Below are 11,043 nucleotides of genomic sequence, written 5' to 3' on the forward strand. Positions count from 1 at the left end.
AATTTGTTACATGTATTTTTTTTTTTTATTTAAAAAACAACAAAAATATCCATTCAAAAGGGGGAAAAGAAAGAAAAAAGAAAACAAAATTTGTATTTAATTATTGGGAGCAATTATGGAGTTTTGTGTTTTATAACAAATTCAACTTGTCCAATGTTTAAATTTATTAATAAATAAATGAAGCAAAAAAAAAATGTTGGCATGTAAAGTTCTTACACAGTTCTTTTCTAGATATTTTCCACCTTGTGGACTTTTTGTAAATTGAAGATGTGGAAATTTTTTGCTTTTTTTTAAGTCATGACCTAAAAAAAATTGAGGACCGTAGACAAATTGCACAGTTTTACAAAGGAAATGTATTGTACAAGATATGCCATTTTTTAAATTTGTTATCTTTTTTTTTCTCTCAAAATATGAATGTCGGTGCTTTTTTTTTTTTTTTTTTTTACAATGAGACATTTTACAAAGTGAAGAAATTGTCTGTTTGGACATCAAGCACAGTTTTGTAAAGTGAATACATTCTTTACAAAGTTCCATCCATCCATCCATCCATCCATCCATCCATTCGCTTCCGCTTATCCTTTTCAGGGTCGCGGGGGGCGCTGGAGCCTATCCCAGCTGTCATGGGGCGAGAGGCGGGGTACACCCTGGACAGGTCGCCAGTCTGTTGCAGGGCCAACACACAGGGACAGACAACCATTCACACTCACATTCACACCTAGTGGCAATTTGGATTATCCAATAGTTGGGTTGCGGTCACGTGGTTCTGATGACGTGCGGAGGCAGCGCGATTTTTGAGTGGAGGGCGGAAGTAAACATGGAGGACACTGTGGAGAGTCAGGAGAGCAGCTATTGTGCAACTTTAGACCCCGTTTCTCGGGAGAGATATAAACAGATAGTTAAAAAATATATCGGACGTGATCCGTATTCTTTGAAAATGTCCGAATACACCACAGAAGTAAAGGATTTGCCTACTATCGAGGCTGTGGATATCACCAACTACTTGGTCCTCCAGACTTCTTACTACACTAGGCAGCAAATGAAAGCTTTCAAGAGTCTGGAGGCGTACAATTTTTTTGTCAGCGGGTGGGTCCACAACCTTGGAACAAAACGTCTCCGTGATGGATACAGTTTGGTGTTTGCAAGGGTGAGTGTTTGTTCTTATATTGCTTTATCTTAAACACGCTAACAGTTAGCGGTAGCGGCTTTAACGTCAACAAACATGCCACATCCTTAGGACTTCGTTAGAGTGACAGTTGTTTGTTTCAAGGTAAACCATTCTCAGAGGTCTAACGAGACACCTCTGAAGACTTGGGTAATTGCAAAGGAGGATGGAGAAGTGATTGCAGCTCATTGCAATTGTATGGCAGGGTTAGTAGCCTAATTAAGTAGGCTCAAATCCGGGCTCTCAGCCGTCTGTTGCATATCCAAAATCGCCTCTGCACATCGATGCTGTTCTGCCTTAAGCTTCATTCTTTTCTCTCGTTTGAGAACTGATTCCGATCTGGGTTTTCGTTCGTAGCCGAGATTGACCGTCGGAGCCCAGTCCTCCGACTCTTCGTCATCCAAAGCACTTGGGCAGCCTATAGTCCCAATCAAGTCAATATTAGACTACTAACTTAAAAGCACTAAGTAAACGAGAATTTAACGACAACCTAATGCTAATAAGTTCGTTTGCAAACATAACATTACCTCTGACGAAGTGGTCGCTGCAGACACGGGCATTGGCAGACTCTGCTCCTCCCGACTGTAAACGTAAATTTAAAATCCATTTTTTCCTACGTTTTTCGGTTAGAATTTTCCATTTTTCTCCTCTTCGTTGGGCTATTTTTGGTACCCTAAAATACCGTTTATCAGTTTCTCGGGTCGACCTACTGGAGCATCCGTAAACACAACAGGACATAGGCATTTTGCGTACTGTCTGTCTGTGATTTTGCGCTTATCTTTTTCACTTCCGACCGCCAGTCAAATTTCGCGCTTTACGTCGACGTCACGTCTACGTCAAATGAAACCTAGCTATTAACCTATCCCCACAAGCTGCATGTCTTTGGACGGTGGGAGGAAGCCGGAGTACCCGGAGGGAACCCACGCAAACACGGGGAGAACATGCAAACTCCTCCTTACAAAGTTACATTTTATTATTTAATTATTTTTTTTAACTGAGGTAATTTGTGTCATATCCACAGTTTTAAACGTTGGATACAAAGAAATGTGAAGAAACGTTCTCACATATAAAGCCACAACTAATAAGCCTGGGTATGTCCCGAGGCAACAAGGCAACTTTATATGTTATGGCCTGTAATATACCATACTTTTCGGACCATAAGGTGCACTGGATTATAAGGCACACTGTCGATGAGTGGGTCTGTTTTCATACATAAGGCGCACTAAGCGAAACCAAACAGTCAGATAAGCCAAACTTTACTCAACTCATTCTTAATTCCTCCGCTTCTGTACCATTGATTCATTAATGTTGAATTCTCTGGCAGCTGCTCTATTTCAATATTGTTGCAGTATATTAATGACTAACCTCGTATTGTGGATGAATTATCTCAGTTGTTCTCCTGACTGAAGTTTGGTCCAGTTACAACATCCTGTCATGCGATTGCATTTGTCCACAACTACCGGGGACATTCAAGTTAACTTTTATCGAGTAGAAAAAAGTTGGCGTTCATCCTCCAGCTTCACTGTGCTAATGTTATGCTAACATAGCTGTGTCACTTACGATCACTTAACACAGTGGTTCCCAAACTTTTTTCGCTGAGCCCCCCTTTGTTTTACAGAAAAATGCTCGTGCCCCTTCCTCGCGCGCACACACGCACTAACACATCCTCCAACCACACACACCCATATTTTGCTCAATTGCGGTTTATTTCACACCTCAAACATTTAGTAAACAATTAAGCAAATACAAGTAACCTGCAATAAATTACAGGTAGTAAGAAAATAAACTACTAACTCTTTTATGCTACGTCTGCACCTACACGGGTATTTTTGAAAACGCAGCTGGTTTGTCCACACGTAAACGGCGTTTCGAATCACCAAAAATGGAGATTTTTTAAAACTCCTTTTTTGTGTTTACGTGTGGACGAAGAATACGGAGTTCGTCACACAACGTCAAAGGTATGTGCCTTTTTCACGTCAGCTGTGCACCGCGTTATTGCTTACATGAAAGGAATTGCAGATAGAGACGAAATACTGTTAATCTGACTATCCTCAGTTTTTACAGGCTTACATATTAACATGCAGTTACTGTCCCTCTATTTAGAAAGGCAGAGGCGTCACGGTGCGATTATTTTACATGTAGTTGTTTTTTTCCTGTGTAATAATATTCAACATTGCTATCAATAAATTAACAAAAAATGCCTTTGTGTGCAAAATGGGTTTAAAAACAAACAGCTGTGACATACTGTTTGTCCGTGATTTAGACAGGGGGAACAAATCATGGCAGGATCAGCCTGATATTATTTGTATCCCACTGTAACGTTACTGTATAAAGAGCAAACATCTCCAAAATGTCAGGAGTAGTTAGTCATTGCAACAAGTGTTGGTGAACTAAAAATCAAGAATGTGGGATACTGTTTGTCCGTGATTTGGAGAGCCCAGCGTGTGCTCCCGACGAAGGAAAGACCAACTATGCAGGGGAGACCTACCTTGGCACTTGTGCAGGTGAAACCAAAGGGCAGATATGCTTCACCATATTTTCTAGTCTTTGGCTTAGAATGAAGTTGGTTTGGAAACATATTCAGCGATGCTTCATCTCCTGCTTTGCGTTTCTGTGGGCGCCCCATGCTAGCAGTGTCCAAGGGTTGTTGTTTTTTTCTGTTTTTTTCTCCTTTTCATGCCGCGCCCCCTCTGCAATGGCTCTGCGCCCCCCCCCCTAGGGGGCGGGCCCCACTCTTTGGGAAGGTCTGACTTAACACATCATTATATAGCTAGCCCAACTTCAGTAACCCTACACTGCTGTTTAGTTTTCTGTCTTCATTTATGTTGGAAGTGATAGCAGAGCGCTAAGTTCAAATTTTTTTAGAAAACTCTCAGTCAGATCATGATATATCATGTTTAGGTGGAAACTAGCGAGCTAACTTCCTGCTAACTTCTAACTCCGTTAAATTTAATAAATTCTGTTTTCATGGATGCCTGGATGCTCAACTTAATTGTTACACCTGGTAGAGCAGCAACACTGATCATTTTATGAAAGATGAAAGACTTTAGACAGTTTAACTCTCAGTGATGCCGTAGTGTTCGTTTGACTTTGGGACCTGAAGTGGGCGGGGTTTAGGACCCAGATTACTCCGCGAGGCTCCTGATTACAGCAGCCGTAATGCTCCGATAATCCATCAAGCCGTTTGTAGCTTATCAAAGTCGTACTAAAACATCTTTTACAGATTTGAGCGTCATGTACCCCATAAAATCAGTTCGATGTCAGTAAGCACAACCAGAATTCTTACATAAGGCGCACGGGATTATAAGGCGCACGGTCGACTTTTGAGAAAATTAAAAGATTTTAAGTGCAACTTATAGTGAGGAAAATATGGAAATATGAATGTATAAGGACTCTTTGGCTTTCAAAACCTGCAGCTGCCTTGACCTCATGAGGTTGTCATTGACGACACAGCGAGTCAGGCTTAAGTCAAGAATAAAAGTAACTGGCATACTTTCTGCTGGATTGAATAAGCCTGATAACCTGCAGGTGAGTGATGTGGCTGTTTAAATACTAAGTAAAGAACAGGAACAGCAGAGCACAGCAGCAGAATCAAAAGAGTTTGTCACAGATTCGACCTTTGAAGCTATTATGTTTTCTAAAGGGTGAGTTTCCCTCACTGATCCCCAACATTAAACTCTCTTTCTCCGTAGGCGATCCCCTCATGGCCAACTCAGCTCGATTCATGTTCGGCCATCAGCCCTCTGACATTTCCAGTCGCTAAGCAGATTATGGAGACATATCCGGGTATTCAGAGCTTCCTTGAACTGGGCTGAGTCGACTCTGTGAGCCTTTCTATTTAGGATGAAGGGGAGGCTTCGGTACTCCCATGATTTAAATATTCTAGAGCTGAGGGTTGAAGACTTTTCATCATACATACTGAAACCAATGGTCAGTTCATTTTTGGTTAAGAGGTACTAATATCTAATTAATCAGCAAATGCAGTATGCAGGAGCGTAACATTACTGAAATCATATTGTAAAAAAAAAATATATATAGACGTTACAGCAAAGTGATGACACTTGAAAAGTTTTGGTAGCTTTGATTAATAAAAAGAAAAAAAGAAAAAAAAAAGCAATACCTAATACACCTAGCTTTGCCCAATGGTTAATTTACAGCCTGAAGACATTTTAAGAGAGACTTCTGGAAAGTTTCTACGTATCTAATTTGCAAATCTGCAACCTTCCCTGTGGTCAACGACAAACACACATTATGCCCCTATCGTGGACTAAACCAATCGGAGATAGTAAGGGGCGGAACCTCTCTGATTGGCCATGGTCCAGTTGAAAGTGCAGGTGAGTATCTTGAATAAAGCGATATCAATTCATTAAATCCTGAATCGACTTTTAAATATAACTGCGTTTTGCCAGAAACGCCAGATTCTCAGATTAGAGCTCACAAAACCATTTCAACAACAACCAAACAGCAAATGAGAGCAGGTACACGGATTCCACGCAAAGACGTAACACAGACCCGACGCATCAGAATCAACTTTGTCTTTCTCGGCTTTCTCACCCGACGGCCCGTAGACGGACACGCTGTTGGAGCTTAGCGATCCTGATGCGTCCAGTCCGCGCTGTGATTACGTCTTTTTGCGCTGCAGGTTTTGTCTCTCTCCAACCAAAATTCACCGAGCCAGCAGCAAAAGAAGCAGCAAACTGCGCTTCACATTTGATCAATGTCGCCATGAATTTTGCTGTTTTGCTTCCACGACTATTAAAATCGCACTCCATGCACAGCTAGCTCTCTCTCTCTCTCTCTGTACTTGAAGAACAGTTTCCCGTCTCCAATCTCTGTTTTCTGTATTATTCATTCGCTTATTACCCACCAGTCTACCGTTGTTTACAGCGCTGTGGCTGCTGTCTTTTTCTTTTCTTTTTCTCTTTTTCACTTAAATGACCTCGGACAAGAAAGCCTATTTTTTCTGTTGTTCAATACTGAAGAAATTTAAACTTTATATGCAGAACATTGTAGAATATTTTTAAGGTTATCTGCTATAAAAAGCCAGACCAGGAAAATCTCCTTCATGTTTTTTTGTTTTATTCTCAGTTACTTTCACACAAAGGCATCTGCTGTGATGTTCACAATTCTGATGAAGTCAGTACTGATAAATGATCAGAATTATAATATTTCTGACTGTCTGAGGCTAAGTTGAATCGAATCGGGACTTTGAAAACCAGAATTGAATGGATTATAGAAATCAGTGATGATACCCAGCCCTATGAGCAGCCTAGGCACGACAGAAGTGGATGTAGCTGTAATAGGAAAAGAACTATTGCTAACTTTTCTGTTAAGTTAAGGCCTGATCCTTCTGAAATTCATAGCCAGAGGGCTGACACGGTGTCATCAATCTTTGAATGCTGAAAAAGCAGTGTATCCAGAAAAACACATATTATATAAATTATTATATAATTTGTGTACGCCTAACTTTTGGGCCGGTACGCCTAACTTTAAAAAGTTAGGCGTACCGGTACGCCCACGGCAATAAGTTAGACTACAGCCCTGCATTATATTTATTATATTTATTGTCGCTGTTATTTTTGCTATCAGTATAATTTCTGTCATCTTTTCATCTGCTACTCTTTTATTTTTGGTTTTAATCTTGCAAAACACCTTTAACGATTTACATAAACATTTCTGCATTTATAACATGACATACTGTCTGTTACTGTTACACCATGTGCATCTATCACTGCCACTAGATCACTGCTAGAAATAACCATAATACTATATCTGTATCTATAAATGGCATAATAAGGTGAAGTAATCATATATAAATGATGAATTAGGCACTTGCTAGTATCTTAATAAAGCTTAATAGTGTGGCATTATTATAAAGTGCTACCTTCATATCTTATACTTGTGCCATAGTGAGTGTCTCAGGGGAAACAATATTCATCACCCTTGTCACTTCAGCCTGAGCGCACAATTTTTGTTTTTCAACCACTGGAAAGCTTCTGGTTTCCTCATTTGGCACTATTGTTTCACTGCGTTTTGTCGCTCTTGTGTTTTTTTCCCCACGTGCCCAGAAACTGAATACTTTTTCACCATCATCACTGGTTTCTCTACTCTGCATCAAGGTAAACGAGTTTCCTTATATAGGGAAATGGGAGTGTGGCAGTACAAGCACAAGCTCATTTATTAAGAATGATTCTGATTCATGTTGGTAAAAACAAAAATTGCCGGTACACGTTTCACAAATCTGACAGTAATTTTGTTCAGGATAACATTCATGCCCACGCATTAGTGAATGCACTTTAACAAACTAAGGACATCTTTTTGAAGTGAGATTTGTTTTACAGTATAAAAGAGTGGGGAAAATCTCATCACACTTTCAAGAATTAGGCAACATTTTGGAAAAGCATCCATCCATCCAGCCATCTTCTTTCGCCTATCCGTAGCTGGGTTGCGGGAGCAGCACCCTAAGCAGAGATTCTCAGACCTCCCTCTCCCCATCCACCTCCTCCAGCCTTTCTGGGGAAACACCAAGGTGTTCCCAGGCTGAGAAATATAAACTGTGTCTCAATTCAGGGGCTGCATCCTTTGGAGGACCCGGCCTTTGTGGTATATGTGGGCCGGGTCTTGAAGACTGAGAAGACCAGAAGTGCAAGGTTGTAACATTGGACGGTCTAGCCTTCAGGTTTGCATCCCCGCCGTCTTGGTGGAGTTTAATAAACTCAGCCGTTTCAGCCAAACCGATTTACCCAGGAACAAATAAAACACTGAAAAAAAACAAACAGGAAGGAAGCTCATTTTTTCCTGCTTGTTCTTTCAGTCACTAGCCACAGCTCGTGACCATAGGTGAGAGTAGGGACGTAGATCAACCGGTAAATTGAGAGCTTTTACACTCAGCTCTCTTTCTCACCACGACAGACCTGTACAGCGACTGCATCACTGCAGTCACAGCACCAATCCGTCTGTCGATCTCCAGCTCCCTTCTCCCATCACTCATGAACAAGACGCCAAGATACTTAAACTCCACTTGGGGCAGGAACTTGTCCCTGACCCGGCGTGGGCACTGCACCCTTTTTTGGCTGAGGACGATGGCCTCAGATTTGGAGGTGCTGATTTTCATTCCCACCGCTCCAATGCAAGCTGAAACACATCACCCGATGATGTCAAGATAACCACATCATCTGCAAAAAGGAGAGATGAGATTCTGAGACCACACATATAAGCATAATTTTGCAAACTCAAAAACTGCTTTTCCACCTCGTCAAAACTTAAAAATAGAAATATTCTCAAACTTTGATAAGTAAAACAATGACATGGCTCAGCCTAAAAAAGACAAAAACAAAAACAGCTTGTTCTTGCACTGTTTAACTTTCATCAAGAAAAAAAAGAAAAATAGACAAACCATACTAAACCATAACTACATTCTCCTTCCTGGAGAAAATCAACTAGACGTAGGCTGACTCAATCTGCCACTCAGTGTTTTCCAGCAGTTGCAGTGAAAATCAATGGCGGGGGGGAAAAAAAAAAGAAGAAAAAAAAAAAGAAAAAAGATCAGACTGTAAATGTCAAGATTTGCAGTCTGTCTTGCAGAAAGTCAGAAGTCATTCTAGGTGAAAATTAGGAGATGAGGCAGAAACAGGCAAGCCCAGCTCGGTTTAATGGTAACGTCCATCTTTACTCTTAAAGAACTTCTTGATCACAGAAAATATCTCTTATGATTATTTATTATTTTATCTTTTTCTCCAGAGTCCTTTTTTACCAGTTCATATGGCATCATATTTATGTCAACCAGCTCTGGCTTTTACTCTGATGTTTAAATCCATTGGTCCGTGAGCAGCAGTCTCAACTCTGCCCACTGTGGAAATGTTTCCACATCATTTCTTTTTGTAATCTCTGTCTCTTCAGGGTGGATTCAGTGAACATGCTCAGTCAGCTCTGCTCACTTCCTCCCTCTTCTGAAGGGAGTGCCTAAGAAAAACCCCACTATGTGCATTATTGCATTTGTATCTTTCTGAGGTTCAGATTTGTGCTTTAGAGTGACGGTTCTTCCAAAAACAAGGCAGATTAGAAAGTAGAAACCTTTTTATTCTGACCTTTTGGAGGAGAAACATGATGGACCGTGCAATCAGATTTGAAAAGTACAAGATTTTCAATTAATTATATTTCTGAGTACCATTTAAGAAAATGAACAGAATTTGGCTTCTTCTCCTTTTATGTTTGTTCACAAAAATTAAAAGGGTAAAGACTATTAAGGTGCTACTAATCAAATGCACTTGATTATTTAATCATCATCAAGTGTGAACATGTCTATAAAAGCAGAGATCTTGGTATTTTGCTACTTCTGTAGTATTAAAGCGTAACGCCAGAAATGGACGTCCCAGCAAATTCACTACATGGTGAGAATCTGCAAAAGATCCCAAAGCTACATTTTCAACCCTCAAGGCTTCAGTTAACATATTAGTGACGGTAAAAAAAAAAAAAATTAACAAAAAGCTTAGCAAACAACTCTAAATGAAGACGATAACATTGTCAGAACCACAAGACTTCTGGAACAATGTCTTTTGGACAGATGAGACCAAAGTACAGGGTGGGCCATTTATATGTATACACCGTAATAACATGGGAATGGTTGGTGATATTAAAGTCGTGTTTGTGGCACATTAGTATATGTGAGGGGGCAAACTCCTCAAGATGGGTGGTGACCATGGTGGCCATTTAGAAGTCAGCCATCTTGGATACAACTTTTGTTTTTCAATAGGAAGAGGGCCATGTGACACATCAAACTTATTGGTAATGTCACAAGAAAAACAATGGTGTGTTTGGTTTCAACGCAACTTTATTCTTTCATGAGTTATTTACAAGTTTCTCTTTGTTCACAGCCATTGACATGTCAAAGAGGTTGACACGTGAGGAGCGGATCAAAATTGTGTCGATATCTGGTGAACGCAGTAACCGGGTCATTGCAGCAGATTTCAATGCAAGACACCCTACGAGACCAACCATCTCCCATGCTACAGTCAGCAAACTGCTTGCTAAGTTTCGTGAAACTGGTTCAGTGTTGATTTTGTCAAAATGTGGACCCAAGAAAACTGTCACTAATAAAGAAACATCAGTGGCTGTCCTAGCTTCATTCAGCAAGAGCCCACAGCGTAGCACTCGCCGCATGTCACTGGAGAGTGGCATTAGTCGAACATCCCTTCGGCAGATATTAGCTACTCACAAATGGCACCCTTACAAACTCCAGCTACTGCAGCATCTCAACGAGGATGACCCAGATCGGCACACAGAATTTGCAAAACAAAAATTGGAACAGGACCCTCAGTTCACGCAGAATATTTTGTTCAGTGATGAGGCAAACTTTTATGTGAATGGTGAAGTTAACAAACAAAACCAACGCTATTGGTCTGACACTAACCCACATTGGACGGATCCCTCCAAGACTGTTGGACCAACAAAAGTGATGGTTTGGTGTGGTATATGGGGTACAACGATAGTGGGTCCATTCTTCATCAATGGAAACCTCAAGGCCACTGGATATTTGAAATTGCTACATGATGATGTGTTTCCCTCTTTGTGCACTGAAGCTGGCACGTTCCCCGAGTTAAGATAAGATAAGACTTTATTGATCCCTCAACGGGGAAAATTTTTGCGTCACCTCAGCTCAGGTACAGATATATGAAGGAAATAAAAAAATACAAATAAGTACAATCAATGAAAAAAGTAAGATAATACACTATATACAATGGTAGCATACACAGTATGTGATTATGGATATAGTTGGAAATATGGAAGACATAAACTATATAGCTTGCAAAACTTTTTCCAGTAAGATGGTGCACCACCACATTATGGGTGCCAGGTCCGAGCATTCCTAGATGAACAGTTTC

At 40.5% G+C, this 11,043-nt stretch overlaps 1 long non-coding RNA gene across 1 annotated transcript; it reads right to left on the bottom strand.

Annotated features, from left to right (window-relative positions):
- Positions 1-805: 805 nt before the first annotated feature.
- On the bottom strand, positions 806-2,012 carry LOC146713449 (uncharacterized). Its single transcript, XR_014919277.1, has 2 exons — positions 1,690-2,012; positions 806-1,580 (listed from the first exon to the last, which is right to left on the bottom strand). It is a non-coding gene; the product is annotated as an uncharacterized LOC146713449 (long non-coding RNA).
- Positions 2,013-11,043: the final 9,031 nt, after the last annotated feature.

Source organism: Copadichromis virginalis, linkage group LG3 (assembly GCF_057382275.1).
Source record: "Copadichromis virginalis isolate Kocher_CV1m ecotype Utaka linkage group LG3, C_Virginalis_male_GT1.1, whole genome shotgun sequence".
NCBI lineage: Eukaryota > Metazoa > Chordata > Actinopteri > Cichliformes > Cichlidae > Copadichromis > Copadichromis virginalis.